Source organism: Bactrocera tryoni, unplaced genomic scaffold (assembly GCF_016617805.1).
Source record: "Bactrocera tryoni isolate S06 unplaced genomic scaffold, CSIRO_BtryS06_freeze2 scaffold_925, whole genome shotgun sequence".
Lineage (NCBI taxonomy): Eukaryota > Metazoa > Arthropoda > Insecta > Diptera > Tephritidae > Bactrocera > Bactrocera tryoni.
Genome location: NW_024396572.1, coordinates 803,471 through 816,100, shown reverse-complemented (window position 1 = coordinate 816,100; position 12,630 = coordinate 803,471). Strand labels below are relative to the sequence as shown.

The window sequence follows — 12,630 nt, the reverse complement described above, 5'->3', positions numbered from 1 at the left end:
GATGTTGTCCGATTCTCCACCCTAGCCGATATTGTTTGTGTTATCGAATGCCAGAATCCTACTGACGTACTTAGCTTAGAATTTAATATCTTATATGCTTAATAACTTAACGGTGATCAGCAATCAAGTGATGCTGCTGTTAATATGTAAGCATTATAATGACAGCAGAGAACGTATATCATAGAGAAGGTTCAGGACGCGGAGAACGTAAAAATATTTTTGGCTAACTCGGTCGAGATGAGGAAGTTTCACCACTGCTAGCTCGACAGAAGAAATCTTAACAGAGCTGAGCATGGAATAAAAATTATGCTCAGGACTATAAGTACTATATATTGCTATTACAGACGTATGCTAGCTCTTTTGCTTATATTAACCTTGCCAGCCACGGCTAACCACTTTTCTCATATATTTCAATACAATTACACATTTTTCTCTATGCACTAACAGCAACGCTCATGTTCGGGTTATTTTTTTTACCTAGCGACGCGATGAATGATGAGTTATCTCATTTCTTCATTTATTTGAATGAGTGCGAATGAAAAAACATAAATGTCAATAGAGCCAAAAGAAAATACCAAAAAGGTTAATAAAAGAAACGATTGAACGACGCATGTTATTCGCGCTCGTAAAACAGGAAACAATTACTTCATTTGTTTTTATAGCATTGGAAATCAAAACAGAATTGGAACATCATCAGAAGCAACAAATATAAATTGCTAAGTAAGTATGTGAAAATAAGTGTGTGTTGCTTGCAAGTGGACGGCACAGTCCAATATAATACGCGAAAATAAATACATACTTATGTGTTTTATGCGTTTAAGGCGGCCAGCACATTCCATTATAAAAAGTGAAAACAAATCTTTGCTTTATTATTTTTGAAATGATCAGATAAAATTAATACTTGTTTCAGATATTATTATTATTTAAAAAAAAGTGGTTACAATCTGCACAGCGCCTATGGCGTGCGCAGCACTTTTTTTTTACCAGTTTTGAGTGTTTGAGAACTTAGTGTTTCACTAGTTTTGTCACCACTTTTGGCTGGCAGGGTTTACACGTTTCTATGCAAACATGTGTATTCATATGAATTCGCTTTGTGTATATTTATGAATACAGGTTCAATTGATTACATGTTAATTAATTTACTTTTTCAAAGCAATATTTGTAGTTAATGTGAAAGTAAGGACTACTTTTTTGTAAACTTCATTGCATATGTATGTATGTAACAGACTATCATTATATTAAAAAAAAACTGTTTATATTACAATAGTGATAAATATGTATACATAAATCGTCTACTTTATTATTCAAAACTTATTTATAATTTATAGTAAATTACACAACATTTTCATTCCTGAACGCAAGCGTAGTTTCAACAAGCAAGCTCGCTCCATTCCTAAAAGCCGTCGTCACATATTCCCGAGCATGTCTTTTCACGACAATGGCAAACGCTAAAAATCATAAATTGAACAACTTCCTGATGTTTGTTCTAGAAGGGAAAACGGATAACACCGCAAACTCGCAAAACACAGAAAGAAGTGACAAAAGTGGCAACATAGTTCTTGTTGATTTAAAATATTGGTCAATTCTAAAATATTTTTATGTGGGTCGCGAAAATCAGCATCGATATGTATGCATGCAAGCTCATACATAAACATACATATTTACGCTGGGTTGTAGGCGAAGCTGTTAGAGCGGCAAGGGAAGCGGTGACAATCTCCGGCCGTTCGCTTATTTTTTGGCACAGGTCGGGTTTTCTACCAACAACACAATGTTATGCCGCTTTTACATCGCGTAGGTCCTTCGACACATTGACTCTTTGACAAAACATTGGTTGTTCGGGTCAACGGAGATTTTGCATGAAGCATTGAGTGTACATATCTAGATACATATGTTGCATATAGATAAATTTACAAACAATTTGCGTATGATTCTTTAATATTTGTACATGGACACATAATTATATGTGGGCAAATGTCCGACCGCTTGGTATTTTAACATGATATCGAAACTTTTGATGACCAAAGCAAATATTAGGTTGACAAATATGTATCTCTCTTCCTCCTGAATTTACCAAATTTCAGTAGGCAACACTGCTTAAAAATGACCGATTTTTGCTATTTTTTGACAGATGTCGCTTGGAGTCTGTCGCCTCATTTGCGTTTACAGCATCAGTGTTAAGCTGTTTTATTTTGCTAATTAAATTATGTGCAAGTATATTAACAAAAACAAATTATAATATTTTTAGATGGCAGAAAGTAATCAACGCACAGTTTGCTATCCATATTTCCAATATTCTTAACTTTTTCGCACACTTTTATTTCACTTTTTTTTTAATAAATAAAGAAATTTCAGCTGTCTAAATGCACAAGTCTGCCGTCTGTCTCCATAAAATTTCAGTGCGCATTAGCGTTGCTTAAGGCGCATTAATTTTGCTCGTCTGTCAGGGCTATAACTTCGAAATTCATGTTATTTTAAAGTTTTCCTTCGTTAAAGGCAAATGCGCTAGAGAAACGTCCCGTGAGATGAATGGTGTTTTGGGGGATGGTACTCTATCAGTTCGAACAGCGGAGGAATGGTTTTGACGATTCAGAGCGGGAGTTGCGTCGTCAAACGACTCCACCACTGTCAAACTCGTCGACACACAAAAAAAGACAAGTATTTTTTAAATATTTTTATTTCTCTGAAATGTAAGTTGAATCTTCAGATTCAACTACATACATATGTACATATATCGGGTGATTTTTTAAGAGCTTGATAACTTTTTTTTTTAAAAAAACGCATAAAATTTGCAAAATCTCATCGGTTCTTTATTTGAAACGTTAGATTGGTTCATGACATTTACTTTTTGAAGATAATTTCATTTAAATGTTGACCGCGGCTGCGTCTTAAGGTGGTCCATTCGGAGAAGTCCAATTTTGGGCAACTTTTTCGAGCATTTCGTCCGGAATAGCCCGAATTTCTTCGGAAATGTTGTCTTCCAAAGCTGGAATAGTTGCTGGCTTATTTCTGTAGACTTTAGACTTGACGTAGCCCCACAAAAAATAGTCTAAAGCCGTTAAATCGCATGATCTTGTTGGCCAACTTACGGGTCCATTTCTTGAGATGAATTGTTCTCCGAAGTTTTCCCTCAAAATGGCCATAGAATCGCGAGCTGTGTGGCATGTAGCGCCATCTTGTTGAAACCACATGTCAACCAAGATGCTAACAAACTTTTGTTGCCAAAAATGGAAGAACTGAACTTGGTTGACATGTGGTTTCAACAAGATGGCGCTACATGCCACACAGCTCACGATTCTAATGGCCATTTTGAGGGAAAACTTCGGAGAACAATTCATCTCAAGAAATGGACCCGTAAGTTGGCCACCAAGATCATGCGATTTAACGCCTTTAGACTATTTTTTGTGGGGCTTCGTCAAGTCTAAAGTCTACAGAAATAAGCCAGCAACTATTCCAGCTTTGGAAGACAACATTTCCGAAGAAATTCGGGCTATTCCGGCCGAAATGCTCGAAAAAGTTGCCCAAAATTGGACTTTCCGAATGGACCACCTAAGACGCAGCCGCGGTCAACATTTAAATGAAATTATCTTCAAAAAGTAAATGTCATGAACCAATCTAACGTTTCAAATAAAGAACCGATGAGATTTTGCAAATTTTATGCGTTTTTTTTTAAAAAAAAGTTATCAAGCTCTTAAAAAATCACCCGATATAAGAAAAAGTTGGCAAATCAGTAGGAATCGAAATGATAAAACTGCCCTCAATAAAATAACCAAAGAGCTTAAACAACGTTTATTTGAATTTAAAAACGATTGTATACAAAATTACTTAAAATTTTTAGGCACAAAAAATGATGACTTCTCGTTGTGGAAAGCCCAATGGTGTCGCTCTGACTTTTCAAAAGCTGATGCATTCGCTATGAACTTAACGAAAATTTTCCAACCTTTTAGTCTTTGTACTGCAACAGATAATGATGAAATAAACGAATTCTTAGTTAGTCCCTGTCAAATGGATTTGCCCATCGAACCTTTCCATTCACACGAAATCGCTAACCAAATAATGATACACAGCAACAATAAAACACCCGGCTTTGATCAAATTAATGCAAAAGTTTTAAAATCCTTGCCAGACACAACACTCAAATATATTACACTTCTATTTAACGCAGTACTTCGTTTACAACACTTTCCTCTTCAATGGAAGTGCTCAAAAATTATTATGATATAAAAACCGAACAAACCAGAAAGTGAAATGAAGTCGTATAGGCCAATAAGTTTACTGCCAACGCTCTCCAAAGTATTTGAAAAAATACTTCTTGGAAGACTACTGCCTGAGCTAGAAAAACGATCTATCATTCCCGAACACCAGTTCGGTTTTCGTCAAAATCACGGAACACCAGAGCAATGCCATCGTATTGTTAATACTATTCGAAAAGCACTAGAATCTAAACAGTACTGCTCTGCTGTTTTTCTCGATATTCAACAGGCTTTTGATCGTGTTTGGTACACTGGGCTCATGAACAAACTCAAAAAACTATTACCTGCTCCAATTTTTCTATTGCTTAAATCTTATCTGAATGATAGATTTTTCTACGTCAAAGTTCGGGAAGAGCGATCAAATATTAATAGAATTGAGGCAGGAATCCCACAAGGTAGCGTGTTAGGCCCAGTTTTGTATACAATATACACAACTGATATTCCTTTGTTAGATAACGTACTAACTGCCACATATGCAGATGACACAGCAATTTTAGCATGCAGCCCTTGTGCAATTGAAGCTTCGATTATGGTACAAGAAGTAGTTAGAAGTATTGATGTTTGGCTCAAAAAGTGGAATATTGCAGTGCACACAGACAAATCTGTGCACGTCACCTTCACTTTGAGAAAAGGTAATTGTCCAAGTATTTTTCTGAATAATTCTGAGATACCATCTAAAAGCGATGTTAAGTACCTAGGCTTGCATCTGGACAGAAGACTGACCTGGAAATTGCACATTCAAACTAAGAGAAAACAATTAAATCTGAAGCTTAAAAGAATGTACTGGCTTTTAGGGGAGAAATCAGAACTAAGTACAAAAACAAATTACTACTTTACAAAACTATGCTTAAACCTATTTGGACGTACAGCATCCAGCTGTGGGGTACACAGCAAGTACTTCAAACATCGAAATTCTCGAAAGATTTCAAAACATTGCACTTAGGAAAATTTTAAATGCACCCTGGTTTGTGTCAAATAAAATAATCATTAATGATACAGGTTTAGCTTTAGTTAAAAATGAAATCAAAAGATTCAGTAGAAATTATTTTAATAGATTGAGTTATCATACTAACCCAGTTGCATTAGCCCTATTAGATGACTCAAACGAAATTAACCGTCTTAAACGGCTTCATATATTAGATTTGCCATATAGAAAATAAGCTGTTTATAAGTATGTACATATGTATATCTTATAGGCACTTCTGTATATTAGTTCTGTACTCGCTGGAGTACAGCAACTTAGGTTAAGTTAATGTAGTATTACACAAATTGCTTATTGTCCTCGGACAGATTGTAAATAATCTAAAAAAAAAAAAACAATGTTTGATTTTTATTTTTTTATCAATAATAAAAATCAATTCAAAATTTTTATTTATTTATTTATTTATTTATGCCGTATGTATTACAATATGCTGCATCATTCCAATTTTTATATATGAATACTTATCCATTATCAAACGTCCAATAAACTCTTACGTAGATATATTCACGGTAGCAATGCTTTAATTAAAACAGTATTCAGAAGAAGCAAATTTAGGCGTAGTGATAAAGAAGAAATTGACAATTAAAATATATAAAATTATGAAAATATCATGGATAATGTATCAGCTATAAAACGTGAATAGAGCGAAATAAAAAAAATTCTAAAATTCTTAGCTTACGTAAAACTTAAAAAGTAATGGTTACTACTGCGAGAGGCTTATAAGTTTTGGCTGCCATTCAAGTCAGTGTTAAGAGGTTTTTTCAGGTGTTCAATTTTACCATCATAATCGATTTTAAATGTTCCTCAGATAAATTATATCTCAAATCTCCCAATATCAATCTGAGTGCCGAAAATGACCTTTCTACACTGACTTGAGTGGCAGGTACAGAATGAAGAATTAAAGCTAATTTTCGAAGCCATGGATACGCAATTTTTTTGCTCTCCCAATATTCCAATAAATTAGCAGAAGTACCCAAACGTTTTTCTTTATAATTATCTATTTCAAAATACGCTTTTCGGAGGCTGTCATTTATTGACGTAGGAATGTCATCTTCATCCGAAGACGAATAATTCATCTCCATTGACTTTAAACCGTCAGCTAATAAAGATCGAGAGCTTGCAACGGAGCTTTCATCTATTAGAAATAAGTCTTCTGCAACATGTGGTGCCCAGCATGAAAATCGCTGAGTTTCAGTGTTTTGCTTAAATACAATACAAATAAAAAACATTAAAAAAATAACAAACAAAACAATAAAAATATATTATAAATTATTACAAATTATTTTAAATTTATTGTCTTAGCTCACCACGTTTACTAGCTGGAGCACCATTTTTTAAATGATTTATGGCCGAATTTATTTTCTCATTTGACAACACACGCTTAAATCTGGGGTCTAGAAATAGGGCTGCATACATAGTGTCACATTCAAGCAACTTTGTTTGCCTTTTTTCGATGTGATCCAGAAGTTGTCTGGTCATCTCAGTAATGAAGTCTTTTAGAGTAAAAATAAGCTCTAGCCAATTTTAATAAAAATCTCCGAACAATAAATTAGATTTTTGTAGTTTCAGCGTCAGAGTATTTACTGGTTGTAGAGGTAGGTAGGTAGGTAGGAGTGCAGCCCTATCGGGCTCAATTAGCACTTGACGTGCCATTTTGATACACTATTCGTAGAACCTTCTGTATCTGCTATTACGTTTCACCTTCTCTCTCAAACCATTTTGAGGTTTCGATGAAACTACTTATGTCCGATATGCTTTTGGTGGAAATCCATTCAAGGTTTGGTGCTTGGTGGATTCCGAGTGTTTTGTGTCGGATCTATGCTAGAGCTGGGCATTCGCAGAGAAAGTGGAAGATTGTTTCCTTGTTCCCTGCTACTCCGCAGCCACGGCAGATGTCGTTGTAGGGCCCATTTTGGACGGATGTTCCCCAAATGGCCAGTGCCCTGTTGTGGTAGCTGGTTGTAGAGCCTGCATAATTTTTTCTAGTTCCGCCCACTCATGTCTTTGGAGTTGATCGGATAATGGAAAATTTTCACAGCAAAATTCTTTTAAGTGTAGAAGTCGCTTCAACATATTACATACTAGCTGAGCCGGCGAGACAAAACAATGTAACGTTCGGATACACGTGCTTTTTACATGAGATGACAAAACAATGGAACGTTCGGATACACTTATTACTTACTTATTACTTTCTTATTATGTTTCTTTTTTTTTAACATACGATGACAAAACCAAGGATGTAATTTATGGACAAAACAATGTAACGTTCGGATACACGTGCTTTTTACATGAGATGACAAAACAATGGAACGTTCGGATACAATTATTACTTTCTTATTTTTCCAATTAAATGTTTATTTTTTTTAACATGAGATGACAAAACCAAGGATGTTAAAGTAGGAGCGCAGCAAAAAGTCTCTCAATTTATGGACAAAACAATGTAACGTTCGGATACACGTGCTTTTTACATGAGATGACAAAACAATGGAACGGTCGGATACACTTATTACAGGGCATCTCGACAGGATAGAATTTATAGAATACTAACTGTTATTGCCATTGCCAAATCTGTATGTGGGCATTTGCTATCATGATATAATCATTTGCGCAAAAGCGTAGGGTAGCTAGGTTCGAGGTGATGTAGCGTATGCTTTGAGCTCTTGAAAAATTTATTTTATCATTTGCGAAATGCCGTCGGGTAGGTAGCTGATGTAGGGCACGTTTTGAGCTCTTGAACTCCTTAAATCTTTTGTGTGGAACATAAAAAAAAAAGATAAATATCCTTTTGTTTACAAATGTATTTTTAGAAAAAATAAGATAATAACAAAGGATATCTTTCCTTTTTTACAAATGTATTTCTGGGAAAAATAAGAATTTATATTTTTGGACTACTATATAATAATTGTGGCATAACTTTTATATACCAATTAAAATACAAATTAAATTTAAAATGAGAAATGATATTTTGATTTATGCTTGTATAAGTTTATTAAATTTAAGACTTCCCAACCCAATTTCCATAATATTTCTATAAATTAGCAATATTACATATACTAAATATTAAATGTTATTTTGAAAATGTACTTTATTTTTATAATATAACACAACCGTCTTAACTCGCTCTTCTAATTTTCATATTACCAAAATTAAAATGCCGTCGGCATATGTGGAAATGGAACATGTTGCCTCTTCGAAATTTTCATTTAAATGAAACTGCGCTGTTAAACTGTTGAAGAGATGAGCTTTAGAAGCATGATATATGGCAAACTATGTAGTATTTCCTATATCTAGTAAGCAATGAGCAATGTGGAGTCTGCACAGGCAGAGATGTCCCTCTGTTATTATAATAAATGTATTTTTGAGAGTTGGTAACACTGCAAGGTTGGCACCATCAAACATGTCAACACATTAATTATATTTATATATTTTGAAATTTGAAATTGAAATTTAAATACACGATGTTATGAGCAAAAGTTGATATTATGTTGTCGATTCAAAAGTCTTGTTTTAATGCGTTCTTCAATTCGAGTGGAACTGAGAGTACAAATACCGTCAAATGTTTGACAGCAAGTAAGTGGTCAACTTTTATATGGGAAAATGGAATTGTCGTTTTACTCTATCTTACTCGTAATTTTTCCCTTATTTGCTCACCGTTTAGACCTTACCCTGGACTACGACAAACATTTTAAAACCAAAGTCAGCTCAATCGGCCCAGCCGTTCTCGAGTTTTAATCAGACTAACGAACAACAATTCATTTTTATTTATATAGAAGATATATAGACAAGTGGAGCTCCAACGTGTTGGTACATCCAATATTGGTTTAAGGGTTTGGCTACTTTTTATACTATGTCTGGAATAGAATGAAAAATTTAACAAGAACACATTTTGTACATGCGAAGTTTAAGGAAATAACTTACCGATATGCAGGTGTTCTCAAATATTTTACACAATTCCGTGACTTATTCACTACATTTGTATTTAAGTTATCTAAAAAGTCTTTAACAGCTAACTGCAAGGTGTGGGTAGCACATTTAATAGAAATAATATTTTCGAATCTTACATTGCACACAATACTTTCGTAATTGTCTTCTATTTCACTGTCACTTTCTTCGTCATCACTATGCAATGATAACAGCCCCACCGCTTTCACCATATTCCTGCCGTTATCAGTGGTTACTGCATAAACTTGCGCCTTATCTATATTGAAACTTTTCAAAACATTTTCAATTTTAGTGGTTAAATATTGCGCAGTATGTTTCTGCTTCAATTCAAGCATGGCTATTGTGAATATTTCAAGTTTATTGGATGTGATTATTTGCACATTTACACCCAAAATAGCCCGATCGTGGCGAGTAGCTGTATTCATTTTTAAGCAAAGTATTTTATTTTTTGTTAAATTTCTTATCTTATCTTATCTTATCTTGATCTTTCAAATGGTGTAAAATATTTCTTGAGTTTATTTTTGGAATATGTAGACCATCAAATATTGGGTTTGTTAATGTATTAAATGGCTCACTATCAAAATGTGACAAGGGCACTGATTGTTTAGTCAACAAAGTGATGCAAGAATTAACAACTTCATTCACGGACATTTCAACGGTAAATTTAATTTTTTTATCGTTTTTGCATGCTTCACTGCTTTCTATTTTAGCCCTTTTTTCATCGTATATATCACTATGGTCCTTTGTAAATGTCTTTTCATATCGTATTAGTTAAACAGAGTGCACTAATTTTTTTTTTACAAAGTTTACATTCTCCATTGGAGCCTTCAATATAATAAAAATTACGTATGAATACATTTAAGCAGTGCTCATCACAACTTCTCCCTCGCGATTGAATGCTATCATGTAATATGTAATATGCATTGAAATTAGTAAATTGAAAACAACAATAAGATTACGCTAATAATAAAAGGTGTACGCTTATAATAACAAGAACAAAAATGAAAGAACAAGTAATAGCATTATTTCAAGTACAGGGGCATAACATTTTGTTGTTATTATAACCGTACACCTTAGTTTTACTTTAAAGCTCAACAGAGATTAAGAAACATTATGTCACAAATTTAAAAATATAAAAATCAAAAACAGTTCTTATTTTTTGATCTAAAAAAATAAAAATCAAAAATAACTTTTATTTTTGATCTAAATATATAAAAATCAAAATTTAAAAACCATACAATATTTCGCATGAACTATATGAAAATCATGATGGTGTAATCAAAACTTTTCTGTGGTGTTCCTTTATGTATGATTTTTTTTATTAAAAATTGTAAAATAACTCTTATTTCCGGTCCCTGTTCAAAACTCGAACGCCTCACAGCGAGATTCAAAGCAGGGTATTACTACCCACAGCAGTTGTCTCCATCGAACATCGAGGAGAACTGTTCACACGAAGAGTCCTATTAGGGGCCGAGGATCACAACGATGATTAATAGCGTCTAGGGCACAAAATGGGATAGAACTGCCAACAAAACAATCCAATTCTGAAATTACGGCAATGGGCGGAAGAGTAGTACAAAACTCAAATAAAGTCTGCCCCATTACCCTAATTTCCCGCCAAGCGGATAAGCGCATTCAAGCAGATGCGATAGTCTTACCGCAACTCACGAACATGCTCCCAAGCTATCTTATAAATAGCAAGCAATAGCAAAAGGTTACACACCTAAAGCTGCCAGATCCCAACTGCAACACCCCCGTTCAAATAGACCTTCTATTAGGCATCGACCTTATATCACAAATTATACTAGAAGGTATTGAAAAAATTTCAAAAACACTTCTAGCGCAAAAAAAATTTTCGGATGGGTCCTAAGTGGACTAGTTGCGGTACCAGCCACAACAATGACAACTCAAGTTAAGGAAATCTCAAACGAGTACCTCAATTCACAGTTGAGAAAATTTTGGGAGTTAGAAGAACTCCCCCCCATTTCAATTACAACACCATTGTGAAGACTTTTACAAAGCCACAACGACCAGATCAGATGATGGTCGGTATGTCGTACGACTACCACTAAAACAACAATCTCCCGACACTCTCGCCTTAGGTCACTTTCGCACCTCTGCAATGCAACAGTTTCTATGTATGGAAAAAAACCTACTTAGAAAAAGTGAGCTCAAACAAGATTATGATGGTGCCTTAGAAGAATACCTCCATTTAGATCACATGGATGAAGTAAGCCCATGCGAAAAAATCATAAAAGGCAAATATTACTCATTCTACTTGCCACATCATGCAGTAGTAAAGCCAGACAAAAAAACAACAAAAGTTAGAGTTGTCTTTAAAATGATATTCTATTTACGGGACCCACACTCTAACCAGATTTAACGCTCCTCATATTAAACTGGCGTATATACAAATACATATTCAGTGAGGATGTCGAAAAGATGTATCGACAAATAGTCGTTCCTAAAGATGATCAAGATTTTCAGTGAATTATTTTCCGAAAATCTACCAATAGTCCACTACGCGATTTTAAATTAAAAACAGTAACCTTTGGCGTAAACTGTGCTCCATACTTAGCCCTTCGTACCATTCACGAACTGGCAGAAGACACAAAGTCAGAATTTCCTCTGGCAACACAAGTGTTAAAAACACAAACGTATGTAGACGATATCCTGTCTTTAAGCCACAGTCTTTCACTAGCATACGAGTCCTTATCTCAGGCCAATCCAGCCAATCTCCCAAACATCTTAAAAAATATTCCAAAAGACCATTTGTTGGATACTAATTTCCTTATATTCGAAAAGGAAAGTACAACAAGTATAGTAGGCATCCAATGGAATGGACCCCGCAGGATGGCTGTCGCCAATTATGATATAAGCGAAAATTCTGATCCAAAGATTATGGCTAGACGGAACCGACTGGGACGAACAACTGAAACCTCTTCGCTTAAAAAAATGGTCCCAGTTCGCTAATAATCTGAACGACATCTCACAGGAAAAAATTCCACGGTGGGTAAACTATTCCCCCGAATACGAAGTGGAACTGCACGGTTTCTGTGACGCCTCTGAAAAGGCATATTGTGCCACTATGTATGTGCGTACACAAAGCGATACCGCAACCACAAGCCACTTATTAGTGGCAAAAGCAACAGTTGCGGATCTAAAGACGCTAAGTCTACGACTTGAGCTCTGCTGCGCGCTGCTACTAGATAAACTGGTTTTCATGGTGCAGACTCACTTAGACATGGCGAAATACAAACTATATCTCTGGTCTGATTTCGAAATAGTCCTAGCTTCCACATGCGTGGAAAACATATATTTCTAACCGAACCTCGCAAATACTTGACCTAGTGGGATCCGCCACATGGCGACACGTAGCCAGTGCTGACAATTCTGCCGATCTAGGTACAAGAGAGTGCAAGCCCCTGCATCTCGCCACCACCACCCAATGGTGGA

At 35.1% G+C, this 12,630-nt stretch overlaps 1 pseudogene; it reads right to left on the bottom strand.

The window, feature by feature from the left end:
* The window catches only part of LOC120782069, a 14,327-nt pseudogene extending 1,907 nt beyond the window's left edge, over window positions 1-12,420 (bottom strand).
* Window positions 12,421-12,630: the final 210 nt, after the last annotated feature.